The sequence below is a fragment of the Amblyomma mixtum genome, chromosome 4 (assembly GCF_055824585.1).
Source record: "Amblyomma mixtum isolate Tamu chromosome 4, ASM5582458v1, whole genome shotgun sequence".
NCBI lineage: Eukaryota > Metazoa > Arthropoda > Arachnida > Ixodida > Ixodidae > Amblyomma > Amblyomma mixtum.
Genome location: NC_143015.1, coordinates 51,094,319 through 51,108,854, shown reverse-complemented (window position 1 = coordinate 51,108,854; position 14,536 = coordinate 51,094,319).

Here is a 14,536-nt window from a genome sequence, read left to right as displayed (position 1 = left end):
TGGCTGCCATTTTTATCGCGCGAAGGAAGATTTCATTAAAAGTTACGCGCGGCTTATGCGGAGGGCAGTATATGTTGAGGATATGTATTGACGGGTCGCGGCGTCTGAGAGGCAGTACCCGGACCATTGTATATTCTTGCTCGGTACTCAAGTCTAAGTCGACCTGAACCCCGGTGCAAGCCTTATTCACCAGGATGCACGTAGAGGGGCCCCCTTGAAAGGTGCTGTAGCCTGATAATTTAGCGTCTATGCCGGGCTCCTGCAGGGCAACGAGTGCCGGCATGTCACCTAGGGAGTGCAGGTAGAGCTGGAGGTGTGACCGTTTTTTCCAAGCCCTGAAACCCCTGCAGTTCCATTGGATGATTTGGAATTTTTCAAGGTTTTTATCATTCCTGTTAGATGTGCTAGCCATCTTGTTCTATTTATTTACGGGGGAGCGGTCTAGCTCTGGGCGGGAGCCAGCGCAACCCCAGCGAGGGACCGCACCGACCCAACAGCTGCCGAGCCTGAACCGTGTTCCTTCGCTGCCTGGCGGGAGGCTGTCTTACGTTTGAGGTGAGGGGAATCGGGCTAGTGGCGTTCTGAATTTGGGTGCTCACCCAGAGCTGCACGGCTTTAAGGACCGAGTCAGTGACCTGGGCCATAAGGTCACTGTCGGCAAGTGCTTGCGTTAAAGCTGCCTTGAACATGTCCTGGAAGGACTCGCGGACTGCTGACATGATTTGATTCGGGAGGGCCGCCACTTGCTCCTCCAGTTGCTCGGTTTGGCGCTGCAGTGCCTCTAGGCAGGCGACGCGACCAGCTGATCCAACTACCGTGTCCCCGCTCTGCCGCGAGACGCTAGTGAGGCAAGATGTTACGGATGATCCGTCATCCTCGTCATCTGGCTCAGGTTCTTGCATTGGTTCGGATGACCCGGCCTGTTTGGCCTCTAATTCCTGAATATTGCGCGCTAGAATTTGGTTCTGGCGCCTGAGCTCCTCTACCTGCTGCTGTAGGGCGGTTTCGGTAGGGGAGGGACGGGTAGGGGGCCCAGAGACTGCCCTACTCCAACTGCTCACCTGTGATTTGACAGGTGCCAAGGGCGGGAAGTCCCTGGCGTTGAGGACCGGGGGCACCGCCTGGGTCCCGGACTTGACAGGTTTCGATGTGCCGGGTTTGGCCTTGATTTCCTGATCGGCTGGCGGTTTCTTGGCCTTGGCGCGAGGAGCCTGCTTGGGCCCCGTCTTTTTCTTCGGTTTCGATCCGGATGGGGAGCTCGGTTTGATGGCTTTCCGGAACCGCCCAGCACAGCCAGGAGCTCCGGTAGGGCGGCCGCCTCCGCAGTTGAGGCAGCTCGGAACACAGTCATGTTCCGCCAGGCCGTCAGGAGTGGCATCGGAAACCTGGACTCCGCTGCGTTTGCAGCGTCCCTGCTGCGGTCGCGGGCACGCATCGGCCCGATGGCCCACTGTGCCACAGCGGTGGCATGCTGGCACTGTTTTCTTGTACAGGCGAACAGGGAGCCGTTCGTAGCTGTACAACACCGTCCGTGGCACCTTGGTCCCCGCGAAGGTGATCACCGCAACCGGCGTTCCCCCTAGCTTGCGCACAGACACCACATTTTGTTCCGCACTGAGTTTTCTTTTAACGCTTTCAGACGTTCCGTCTGGCGAAACAGTCACGACGCCTCGACAGAACGCACCGGAGAGTTTAGGGTGTCTCCGGAACGGTAGCTCGCGTTCCCCTACCGGCAGCACAATATCCCGGAGTAGCTTCTCCGCGGCGTCGACTGATTTCAGTGCGCATACAAGGACGTTTTGGTCCCAAACGGGCCACACCGCAAGTCCAGCATTTGCGTCGTCCCCGAGGAGGCTGCGGACTGCAGCGCCGGCTTGTCCAGGACCAAACGTTGCCTTGAGGTCGACCGTGTTTCTTGGTTTCAGCACCACAACGATGTCATCTTTTTCAATGCGCGGCGTGTTCTGCGGCCGCCACCGGAGTTGCTTGGAGCTCTTCGAGGCTGCGTTCAGCGCATTCCCGCCCTGCGTATGCGCAGAGCTAGCCGGTGCCTGTTGCTGGGTGGCACCAGCACCAGCGTCCCTCGATGCCGCTGCCGCGTTCTTCTTTCCGCGCCAGACGCGGACCATATCGTGTAAGTAGTCGTTTTCGGTTGGTAGAGGATCTTCGCCTTGAGTCGTATCCTCGGATTGATGGGTATCCATTGTTACGATCTGCAAGGACTGCGGGTCGTATCCGGTGACTTGATTTGGAGCCGCCAGAGCCGAGGGATCCCCGACCGGGGCCATCGCAGGCCCCGGCGCCGTTAGGCTTAGCACCACCGCGGCGTGACGAAAGCTTCAAGTGGCTATCTCCCTGTCCTTGGAAGGGTACTCCCAATCAGACAATCTGGCCATTACATTCAAACAAATCACCGATTACTACAAGGAGGAGCACCGGCGCTACCCGGCCCCTTGTAAGGGTCTGGATCGCGCTGACGAGCGCCTCCTCATCAAAATTCTTACCAACACTGTACTGTGCCCGGCGGTGCTTAAACATTTCAATCCATCCTTTGATGGCGCGTGCCAGTTCTGTGGGGAGGTGGCTGACACCTTCCACATGGTTTGGGCGTGTCAGTCAAACCCATCTATCCCCCCCAACCCCAACCCCACCAGAGAGGACTGGGAGGCGGCCCTGCTCGGCTGTCAGGACCTAAAGACCCAAAAGGCCTTGGTTCACCGGACGCGGGCGGCGTTGCTTGCCAATGGGGCCCCGGAATAGGGGCTCCACCTAGTATTGTTAGGGGAAAGGGCCAATAGGGCCTACCCCAATCACCTCTCTGTAAATATTTATTGCATTATAAATGTTTTTCACCACCACCACCGACAAGTGGTCAAAAATTGGCCCCACCTTAACAAACGTGGTGTAGACGGGTGCCGCTGAGGTTCCTGGAGACGATAATACCAGGCTTGCAGGGGGAAAAGTTGGTGTATAGCAATTGATTGCGATTTGTCACGGAGGCGACGCGGTATGCGACCGCTCCCGTCACCGACGCTAGCGCCCCCCCGCGATCGACGAAGGAAGGCGCGAGCAGGCAGAAGACGCCAGAATGGATTAGCCAACCCGCGCACGGTTGTATGTTCTCTGCTGTGTGTATATTATTCGGCTAAGGTATTAGGCGAATGCCTTTAATGCCTCATACTGTCGTTACCAAGAAATGTTAGCAAGTGTGTCCGCGTTTCGGCGTCACTAAAAAATATTCAGGAGGGCACTTTATTGACCTCAAGTGCGGTAAGGCGATAGCCTTAAGCGCAGTGTTGCTGCTTGTGTCAATGATGTGTGGTTAAGATGTCGTTAAGAGAGCGCTCTGTCACCGGACATTCCGCTCCGACCCCGACGATCAGAAACTCGAATTAATTCCAGCTTACACATTCAAAGAAATTGTTTTACTCTATCAGTTTGGCCACGGTCTTTACCTCCGCCCGTGCAAAGGTGTCTCAAAGGCGGAGGAGCGGCTTCTGTTTCGCCTATATACAAATACTTTGCTGTGCCCGGCAGCTCTGAAACACTTCGACTCCTCTTTCTCGGGCAGCTGTACCCACTGTGCGGGAAAGTCTTCGAACATCTACCACATGGTGTGGGCCTGCCCCTCCAACCCTGCTATTCCCCATCACCTCAACCCAACCCGGGATGACTGGGAGGCGACCCTGCTAGGCCAATCTGACCCGCAGGCCCAACGGGCCTTGGTCGCGCGAGCCCGGGCGGCGGCCAACGCCACTGGGGTCCCGAACTAGGGACCTCCACCTAGTACTTGTAAGGGCTGGTCCCCTCTGGACCAGCTCGTACATAACCTCTTAAAATGTATCTGTATAAAAAAGTTTTTGACCACCACATCTAAGAGTGGAACTCAACAGAGTCTTGCAACGCTGCCAGGGAGCCCACAAAACGCTATCGCCCGGTCGGCTGTACGCCTTGCTCGACAGTAAATTGGTTTTTGAAGAAAGGAAATATATATCTCTTGCATATCTCGGTGGACACCTGAACCTTGCCTTAAGGGACTGGAGGAAGATAGGAGTGAGCGAAGACTCCGTATTAGCTAGACGCGCCTTTGTTCGTTCCAATCCATCGAGCTGGCATGGCAGAGTGGTTAGCGTGCTCGTCTCGCATTAGGGAGACATTGGTTCGATTCCCCAACTCGACCAATTTCTTACTCGGTTTTATTTATTTATGTGGTCTGACGAGAAAGGTTGACTACGCAAAATTTCTTTACCATTGTTCTAATGCCATGCATCATGTCCTCTCACTCACCTGTCAAGTGGTGGAACTTTATGGAATGTTCGATATAGTCTATGAAACATCTTGAAATGTCTAACTATTAATTATCGGTAATGATAGTTTAGCATGACTTGTACAGCCTTTGTCAGAAGTTTAGAGCCCAGGGGGTTTGCTTCTGAGCACTATTGTGGCGCTCCTGTAGCACTAATGGAAGTCCTACGCATCGGATTGAGCAGGACCAAAAATCTTCTTACCTTCAGGAGATTTGGGACGCTGAGGACGCATTACGAGCAAAGCAATGCGGCCCAGAAGCAGACCCCCTGGGCTCTAAACTTTTGACAAAGACTGTACATTTCTTGATGCTACTTAATGTATAGTTAGTGATAGTTAACGTGACCTTAACTAGTACGCTGATTAATCAGTATTAGTTAAGGTACAGTGGCAGTGCACAGTCCCACATGCCACTTCTTAACTACTACTAATTACCAATTAGTCATTTAGTCATTAAGTACAATGATATGATCATGAAATCCCTTTATATCATGTTCCGGTGTCTTTCAATTGCACCGATTAAGTATCGATTGGCTATTGATTGGCATATGCCATATAAGGCATGCATACGAAACGCGAACACATTTGCTAACGAGCCTTGGTCACGACAGTGTGAAGCATTAAAGGCGAAAGCCTTTAATGCTACGACTCCACCACGAAGCATGAATAAAGGCGCATCTAGTTAATGCATGGGTTTCAAAAATAAAATAAAAAAAATAAGAAAACGAAAATAAAGACAAGAAAACAAAAAATAAAGAATGAATGAAAAACAAACAGTGCGCCAGGAAACGGATTCGGATTGCGGCCCTTTAGAGAGCCAAAGTGCCCCTGAGTTTTTTGTTACGAGATAGCGTAAAAATTTCAGGAGACTCTTTGACTGTCGAAAGTTCGTAGAGGCGAAAGCGTTTTCCACACCACTTTGACTGCCACTCTGACACTTGTGACGTCACCACTGAATGACGTCGTACATAAATAATCACTAATTATTTAGTAATGAAAAAGCATTAAATAATTGGGCAATTACTGATTAATGAATAAATAATAGTTAAGTGCTAATTGAAGGTTTTTGGCCGCTAGGGGGCCCGAGTGAGCGGACGCGTTTATTATCGGCTCCGCCAATTTCTGGTTCCTCTAAGTCTTTCTAGGACCCACCAAGGCCCTCAACGGGTCCTGGAAGGTCCACGGACCCCAATCGCTACCATCTTTTGGATGTGCCCAATGACCTCGGTGAGCTACCTGGTGAAAATGTCTCTGACAGCCACGCCGCTGCGCTAAGCCTCGCCTCGTCAAGGCGAGCCTCGCCGGCGCGCCGCGATCCTCACTCCTCAACAGCCATGGAGGAGCCCGTGGATGGAGAGACCTCGAACCCGTCGGACTGCCACCCTGGTGAGTGGAAAACTGTGCTCCATGCATACCGTAATCAGACCACGGATTCGCTTTCGCCCCCAAAACACCCGGCATCGGCCTCCGTTCAACCAAAGACCAAAGCCAAGCCCCAGCAACGCCGCCGCGCCATCGGACGCTGCGTCTGGGAACTCCAGAAACGCGTTCAAGGAGACGCCGCAGCTCCTACGCATGACGTGCGCCGTCGTCCATAGAAGCAAGCAACTCGCCGCACTGCCGGCGGGAACCATAAGAGTCGTCTTTCGCCCGCGAGGCGGTCTCCCCCTGGAGAAGCCCCCGGCTCCCAGTATCCTGCAGGCACTTCACTCGACGCTCAGCTCTTCAGTGATAGTGGAGTTGCACATCAGAATCCACCCAACTAACAACACCTTCACAGCCGTCGCGGTGGCTCAGTGGTTATGGTCCTCTGCTGCTGACCCGAAAGACGCGAGTTCGAACCCGGCTGCGGCGGCTGAATTTCTTTGGAGGAGAAATTCTAGAGGCCCGTGTACTGTGCGATGTCAGTGCACGTTAAAGAACCCCAGGTGGTGGAAATTTCTGGAGCCCTCCACTACGGCGTCTCTCATAGCCTTAGTCGCTTTGGGACGTTAAACCCCATAAACCAAACCAAACCAAACAGTGGCGATGGTAGCGGAAGCAACAGCCCTGACATTGGTCAAAATACAGCAAATTACTTTAGAGGGACAGCAATACCCGGTAGCCGCGTACATCGCGGCCCCTCCAGTGGCAGTCAAAGGTGTCATTTTCCGGGCGTACTGGAAGGAGACACCTGAACAAATTCTTTCCGCGAATTCATAAACGCTACTCGACTAGGCGCTTGCCCTCGACTCCGTGGAGTGGACGAAACGGACCCTCCTCCACTCAAGGAGCCGTCGCGTTTCACGAAGCGCACTCGGCGTTTACTCCGCGGAGGAGCTCCTCGAAAAACCGTCCTCGACTCGAGATTTTACGCAGTAGGCAAATCGGCGTCTGGATGCAAGGGTATGGAGAAATTTCTGACACGCAAACGCCGCGCAGCTGCGAAATAATAACGAACGTTGTCGGTTTGCATGATTATTAGTAGTGATTGGGCATTTTAACTCGCAAAAGCGCATCCCTCTTCGCGTTTTGCGAAGTGTGTCCCTGCAAGCCAATTGAAGCCAGTCGGCGAGCCGACCGGAGCAGTTCGCGCTAGCGTTGGCAACTCATCCACGGGTCCAGTTTTTTTTCCTCCATGCACGTGTCGCAGTTTGGCTGTTTGGCGCGATCGTCCGATTGAACATCCGTTTTCGTCCGTTTTCGTCCGTTTTCTTGTCTTCTGTGCTCGTCTTCGTTCGCGCTGTTTATGCAATACGTTCTTTTCAGCTTGCGGGCATTTTATTAGGAATGAGCAGCACGCAGGGCAGTGCGAGCGAGACTGCCGCGGACGGGCAAGGGCGGTTCGTGTATACTCACGAGGAGCAAGAGGTGCTCAATGCACTTGTTCGTAACTATAAGCTCATTATTGAGTGTAAGCAAACGAACACTGCTTCCCTGCACGCCAAAACAAAGGCCTGGCAGAAAATCTGCACTGAATACAACAGCCAGCCAAACATCCGACCGAGGACTGTGAAGCAACTGAAGAAGAGGTGGGACAACGAGAAATCCCGCTACAAGAAGAAAAGGTCGAAGATCAACCGAGATGTGCACGCAACAGGTAAATGTGATGTATATTGCGGCATAACAGTGCAGCAGCAAGCAAAATTTCAGTTTTCATGCTTATGTGGATTACGCGTTGGCTCTGTAAAAAGTCTGTAAACTTTTCACCAGGCACATTTTTAGGCGCATGTGCTACGATCTCGTGACTGTGCAAATGTATGGATATTGATATCGCTAATCTGTAAACTGCTTAGTCACGAGACGTAAAGATGTAAAAATAGGTTGCAAGATTCTCTGTGTGATGGCTGTCATCTGACATATGACACGTACACGCGATTAAAGAACACCTTTTCGTATGCTAGGAGGTTTGAGCACCATGTGCGAATTAAATGAGGAGCTTTCGTTTTCCAATATCAGTTTAACGGTTAACTGGTATTTGCACTGTAATGACAGTGCATTGAGCCATGTGATGTTGTGCACTGTCTTTGTATATGCATTTGCTGTTCTACAAGAACTAACACTGACGACCCAGTCTATTGTTTTCTTTACAAGCTTGTTACGTGCTGAACTAATTGCTTTCAAAAATTATTTTTTTCATTTGTGGAATGGTTGTGCAATTCGAATCAGCCAGATGTGCAGTTTTTTCATTCTGAAGTGAATGCTTGTCTTAAGAAGTTATAAAGGCCCATGGGAAAAGAAATTGTTGACTGCTGGATTTGTCATTTTTTCCTCTGTTCCATAAGCACATTCGATTTATCTGAACAAATGACACAGAGCACATGTGATGTCTGTCCTGTTTCAGGTGGCGGGTCGCAAACATGCCGACCAATGAGCCCCACTCTTGCCCAAGTGGGGGCCATTGCGTCCCATATGGAGACTCGGCTCCACAACCCCTATGACAGCGACGCAGTGGCGCAGCCGGTCCTATCTTTGGAACCAGCTCATATGTTTGAGGCGATGGTCCACGATTACTGGACTGATGACCCCGGTAAATATGACCTGAAGATCTCAGCCAATATGTATTCCTTTCGATGACTAGGAACATGAAACGCGTTATGAAGCAACTGAAGCTACCATGTTTCAAATATTTGCATGATAAGAAGACGGAGCACTATGATACATATTATAAACGGAGAGCCGAGGATTGCAACGCTTCCATCTCTGTTTAAAATATTTCCAATAATACTCATTTTTGCTGTACTTACCATCTTAAAGATTTTAGTGCTTATTTCAGGACTTGATGATCTTTTTCATCTGTTACAATCGTACTTGTGGCAGTTGTTTCTCCTGTCGTATGAAATGCATTATTTTTTTTCTGTGCCTGTCTGTGAATGCCATCTTTTGTTTGCCTCCTATTAAGTGCTCCTATCTATTTGCTTCCCACGTGTTCAGTGTCAGGGAGCTCTTGAAGTAGAAGTTGTACCTGTTTTTCTGCACTCACAATACAACTCCTCACCCTTCTTCAGCTTCGCCATCTCAGGAGCAAGGCCCTGCAGAAGCAACTACAGTGGCTTCATCTCCTGCAGCTGCTTCATCTCCTGCAGCTGCTTCATCTCCTGCAGCTGCTTCAGTTCCTGTAGCTGCTCCAGCTTTTGCAGCTCCTGCTATCCTCCAGGCAAGGCTTCCTTTGACACAACCTGACAAGGATACCTTGCCACTGCAAACACCTCCTGCAGCATCTGTGTTGCAACACGAGGCATCACAGGCAAGTGAAGCAGCAGCACAGAGAGGTGGGCGAATGGCTGCATTGCAGCGCATGCTTGCTCCAGAGGCAGAGCAAAGAGTCTCTGCATTCCACGAAGAACAGAGGCGCAAGAATGCGGAGCACCGCCTTCAGATGCGCATCCTGCGTCGCCAGATGGCGCACCAAAGAAAGTGCCAAAAGATGGAAAGGGACATTCTAGCGGTTTAGCTTGAAATACAGAAGCGAAAACTAGAATCGCTTAATTCACGACCGCGAGAATAAGCCATAGAAACATGGTCTTGCATCTTTGTGCTATTAAAGAGATGTCAACAGGATAACACAGCACAATGATACCTAGTAAAAACGGAAATTGAAAATTGGTTTTTGAAGAAAGGAAACGGCCCATTGGACAGCCGAACGCCCACTGCCACTGGGGAAGGGAGGAAGATGGGAGTGAAAGAAAAGAGAAATTAAAGGTACGCTACTGCTCTGCTCCCGAGTAATTTCAACCACCTGTGGATCTGTAACATGCACTGACATCGCACAGCACATGGGTGCCTTTATTCTTTGTTTGCCATGGCCACTTTCGAACCAGAGAACACAAGCACAGCAGCCAAGTACCCTAACTACTGAGCCACCGCGGCTAGCAATTGTCCTGTGTTATTTCGCACTCACTTCTGTCTGTTTCTTGAATAGCACAAAGATTCAAGACCATGCAAAGAAGCAGATAGCTCTATTTGAAACAGTATTACTGTAATCATATGCTCTTTGCACAATGCCATAGCATGCATTTCATTGTTCAGTGATTTTGGCATGACAACTCTCGTATTTAATTTTCTGTCACCCACTGTTCATGCAGCAGCCATATAAGGAATGTCTATTCGCTTCTTTTGAAGTGCATGTTTAGTTTTCTTTTGTACTTTCCACACAGCCATTCCCACACCTTCAGTTTATCGTATCGTATGTGGTGTTTAACATCCCAAAGCTGCGCACAGTCTATGGGAGACACCGTTGTGGAGGCCTCGGTATTGGTTAGCTCACTCTGTATTCTTTAATGTGCGCTGACAGCACATACCATGTGGGCATGCCGCATACGAAGTTTCCATCCAACTCTACACTTCAGCCTTGATCTACCTTGACCTGTTTTTCTGCTTTGCCTTAAGTGCCTGACCAGTCTATGCTTATGTTAGCTATCAGTAATTCTGTCATGAGTAGTTATGTTTTTCGATGTTTCTACAGGAACGCCACACAGTGTATACTTGTTCATTCATTTTATACTCCCACTTAATGCAAAGCAAGTATTTTTATCCTGCTTTCAGTCATGTGCATCAGTGCGAGGTGCTATTTGCAAGAGTGATTTTAGGGATTGCATTCTGGTCTTCAAATTGTTCAGCTGTCCTGGCTGAAAAGCAGTACTCTATTCATTAATGCCTTATGTGCCTTTTGTGATTTAGTCCACGTCTTTTTTTATTCCACTGTTAGTGATGTGCATCTGTGTGAGATGCCATTTGCAGAAGTTATTTCAGGAAATGCACACCAGTCATGAGAGGGTTTTGTTGCCCTCTTGTAAACTTGTTTTTATTAGTTCTTTGGTAGCCTTGCCTGAAGAGCAGTATTCGTAAATCATTTTTTTTCGGAGTGCTTGTGATAACATTTCTGATACATATGTTGCCCAAATGTGTAGGGTGCTTGTGCTACCATGACCTGTTTTTAGCCTTAAGTGCCTGGCCATTTTGTGTTTCCCTCAGCTTTTAGTACTTTTTGTCATGAGCAGTTTTGTGTTTTTAATTGTTTTCACAGGAATCTCGTGGAGTATATATACTCTTGTGCATCCATTGCTGGCTGGCCCAGTGCTTTTTCTTATAATTGCTTTTAGTCGTGTGCATTTGTGTGAGCTGCCATTTACAGCAGTGATTTCAGAGAATGCGCGATAGTCAGAAGAATGTTTTGTTACAATCTTGACAAATTTCTTGGCAGCCTTGCCCGAAGGACAGTTTTCATTAATCATTATATGCCTTTTACCACAGTGCCTGTGATCACATTTTTGATAGATGCATTACTCAAGTAAGTTGGGTGCTTGAGCTACCGTGACCTGTTTTTAGCCTTTAGAGCCCGGCCAGTTTGTGTTTCCGTCAGCTATTAGTACTTTTTGTCATGAGCAGTTTTGTGTTTTTAAATGTTTTCACAGGAATCTCGTGGAGTATACTCTTGTGCATTCATTGCTGGCTGGCCCAGTGTTTTTTCTTATATTGCTTTTAGTCGTGTGCATTTGTGTGAGCTGCCATTTACAGCAGTGATTTCAGAGAATGCGCGATAGTCAGAAGAATGTTTTGTTACAGTCTTGACAAATTTCTTGGCAGCCTTGTCTGAAGGACAGTTTTCATTAATCATTGTATGCCTTTTATCACAGTGCCTGTGATCATATTCGTGATAGGTGCATTACTTAAATAAGTAGTGCGCTTGAGCTACCGTGACCTGTTTTTAGCCTTAAGGCGGGGGTACCACGGCGGCCATCTTGGACAAGACGTTAGTTGAACCACCAGGGCGGCTCCACTTGTCCGTGGAAGCGAAAAAGCGCTCCTTCGAGACGGTCTGGTCCTCCTCTCTGCGTTACCTTGACCTCCTCTCCCTCGCGTTGTGGCAGAAGGAGGCGGTTAGTCACGGAGGGGGATAAACGCCATGACAATGACGACCGCGCTCGAACGTGTTTGGCACACGGGTACTGCTTCTTTCGTCCCTACCCACCCCTTGGCGGCCCTGCCGTGGTGCCTGGCGATTCTTTTTTAGGAGGCACTATTTCGAATGTGACCTTTTGCGGGGCTAGTTGATGTGACATTGTGTTCAGTTTAGTCAGCGCCCGTCCTGTCCGTCTTTCTGTGTGTTTTGTGTAGAATTTAGCGCTGTTTTTACTTTCCTGAACACGAAGTCTCTATATCTGTGACATTTACAGAAATCATATTTTGTTTCCATTTTTTCCAGAGTTGTACACGTTGTTTTATAGTTGTTCTTTTCTCACGACCCTGACAAATATTTTGATGACTAGCAGCGGCAGCCACGGCAAGCAATATTACAAAATAAAGCTTCGTAGGTTCCACTGGCATCCATAACAAAGGGCCACAAGACATCTATGGGCTATGGCCTTCGTAAAACTATGGATGATGTCGAAATGGATGCAGCGGAATAGTAGATGACCTCTTGGTTTCAAAGGGTTGTTGCCATGTGTGTTGTCACAGCCTTTTCTGCGGTCAAAGGCGCGTGGCGCGTAGCTTGTGTGCTATTGATTCCCGTTCACCATACAAACGTTTATTTCGCAATTCCAGGAAAAACACCAGCAGTGAAACATCAACCCGAGATTTCGAAGCATGACGAGTGTTTTTATTGTTTACTCACACACTGCCAGTGCTACGTAGAATTCTAAGAGACAGCTGATATGGTAACAGTAAATAAGAGAAAATGGGCAGAATAAGGCATATCAGAATGGTACAAACATATTGCGTTCAAGTCGTTGGGTCAGTAGCTGCGGAGAGGTAGTCTGTGACGTTGAGATACGTTGCAAGTAATGCTGATTTTCTTTTTTTCCGCCCGCGCATCCGTGTATGATAACAAAAATCCCGAAAGTGCTTAGGGCCGCAGCCGGCAACATTCTTTTCGTTCACTTTTTATTGTCAAATAAACTACTACCACCCCCAAGGTTCGAAAAACGAAAAGGAAACACTGGCTGCAAAACTTCGACTGGAGACTGCGGGACATAGCTGGCAAGAGCTAATAAGTACTCATTACAATCGCGTCGGGTTTCTCCCTACTGTGGCCTTAGCATAGCATTTCCATCCATTCATTGGAACTGCATTTTGTTGCCACACGAGGCAACGTTCCTGCTTTTGTGATATCGTTAGTGACCAGCACGATTCCCTCCTGTCTTGTGAACACGGATGTGAGCGTGCGGCAGCATCTGTCTAGAAAATAAGCGATCGAATGTGGATATTGCACTACCCCCCCCCCCTCCCATCTTTTTGTACTGGCACTGTTTGTGTAGTAAATTAGTATAGTAAAAGGCTCATTTTTTCTCCATTCCGGGGAATGCGGGAAGTCAGAGCTATACGCACCGTGGTAGTCCTCTAGCTGATGTCCGCAAAATAAGTGGACTTTTGCTTTCACGTCACTTTTCTACTGAAATCGCTTCTGCTGCTCTGTTTCGTTTGCTCTAGCATAAGAAAACATTTTGTGCTCGCGCTGAGGTCTGGGGCGAATCGATCCTTGCACAATTAGTGAATTTCGGCGATAGGTAGCGGAAATTCGCAGATCTGGCCTCCCAGTGGTCTGCATTGTCCAGGAGCCGATGCGAAATATATGGCGGCCTGGCCGCCTCCCGTCTCGCTACTCACAGCGTTCCCTGTGCTCCTTCTAACACGTAGCGCCCGGTAGCTCTCTCGCTGAAAAAAAAAAAAATTTTTTTTTAGAATAGCTGCGGAAACTGCGCAACGGCACCGGTTGTCAGAGCGTCAGCGAACACGGCATTCGTCCCGTGGATACATGAGCCCGACAGAAGTCGAGTTCAGTCCGCATTTTGAGGGAATGGGAAAAAAAAAAATCGAGGAAGAGAGTAGAGGAGTCTCGGTTTTCCTTCTCAAAAGTTGCTCTTTCGAATACTCAGCTCGACCTGCACTCTGACGGCATTTCTTTTGATCGTGATAGTACGTTCAAAAAAGCGCTTGAGTAAGAGGCCTCAAGGGTCCAACTGCAAATTTTGCAGTAACACTTATTTCGTCGATCGTGTTCAAAAAACTGTGCGAAAAAATACCCAGGAAGCGAGAAAAAAATACGCCAACTGGCAGTACGGTTTTCTTTTTTTACTTTTTCGCGAAGTGTTGCAGTCACCTGATGCGCTAACCCCTGCGCCTTGGCAGCGACACGCGGTACGCCGGAGTCTCTAATGTCAAGTGCGAGCCATCTTGGGCCGGCACAGCAGCATACTCGATATCCGTAGCGGCAACTATTTTTCTGAAGAAACATATCTGTTCCAAAAAAAAAAAAAACAACAGTGGAGCGAAGGCATAAGTCTAAACAGATCATATCAACATTTTGAAAAGATATCATCTACCAACCACGCGCACGGATGTCGAACCTGCTTCTTCAGCCACACCTGACTGTATAGTTGTTATAAAGGTTATTCGCGTGACAAAAGCGTGATAAGCCACTTGCCCAGAAAATTTGATAATGGCATCCACTCCAGAGGCACACGAGGGGCATAGTTTGTCAGTACCCTCCAGTTGATGCCTTCTGAAGAAATGAGCACTGTTAGGGCACCCCTGTTGGCACCCTCATTTTTTGTACGATGTGCACGATGATCGGCTACCGGGATACAGGGTCGCCACAAACGAGCCTCCTAGAGCCCTCAAATCCTCAATAGTCCTGGAAGCCAGGCTAGTCGAGGAAGACTGCATACTACATGTCTACTCGAAACGCAAAGCTCAACTTAGCAACTAATTTCTCCTGATGAGAGCTGTGCCCGCTTCAGCACTCCTGCGT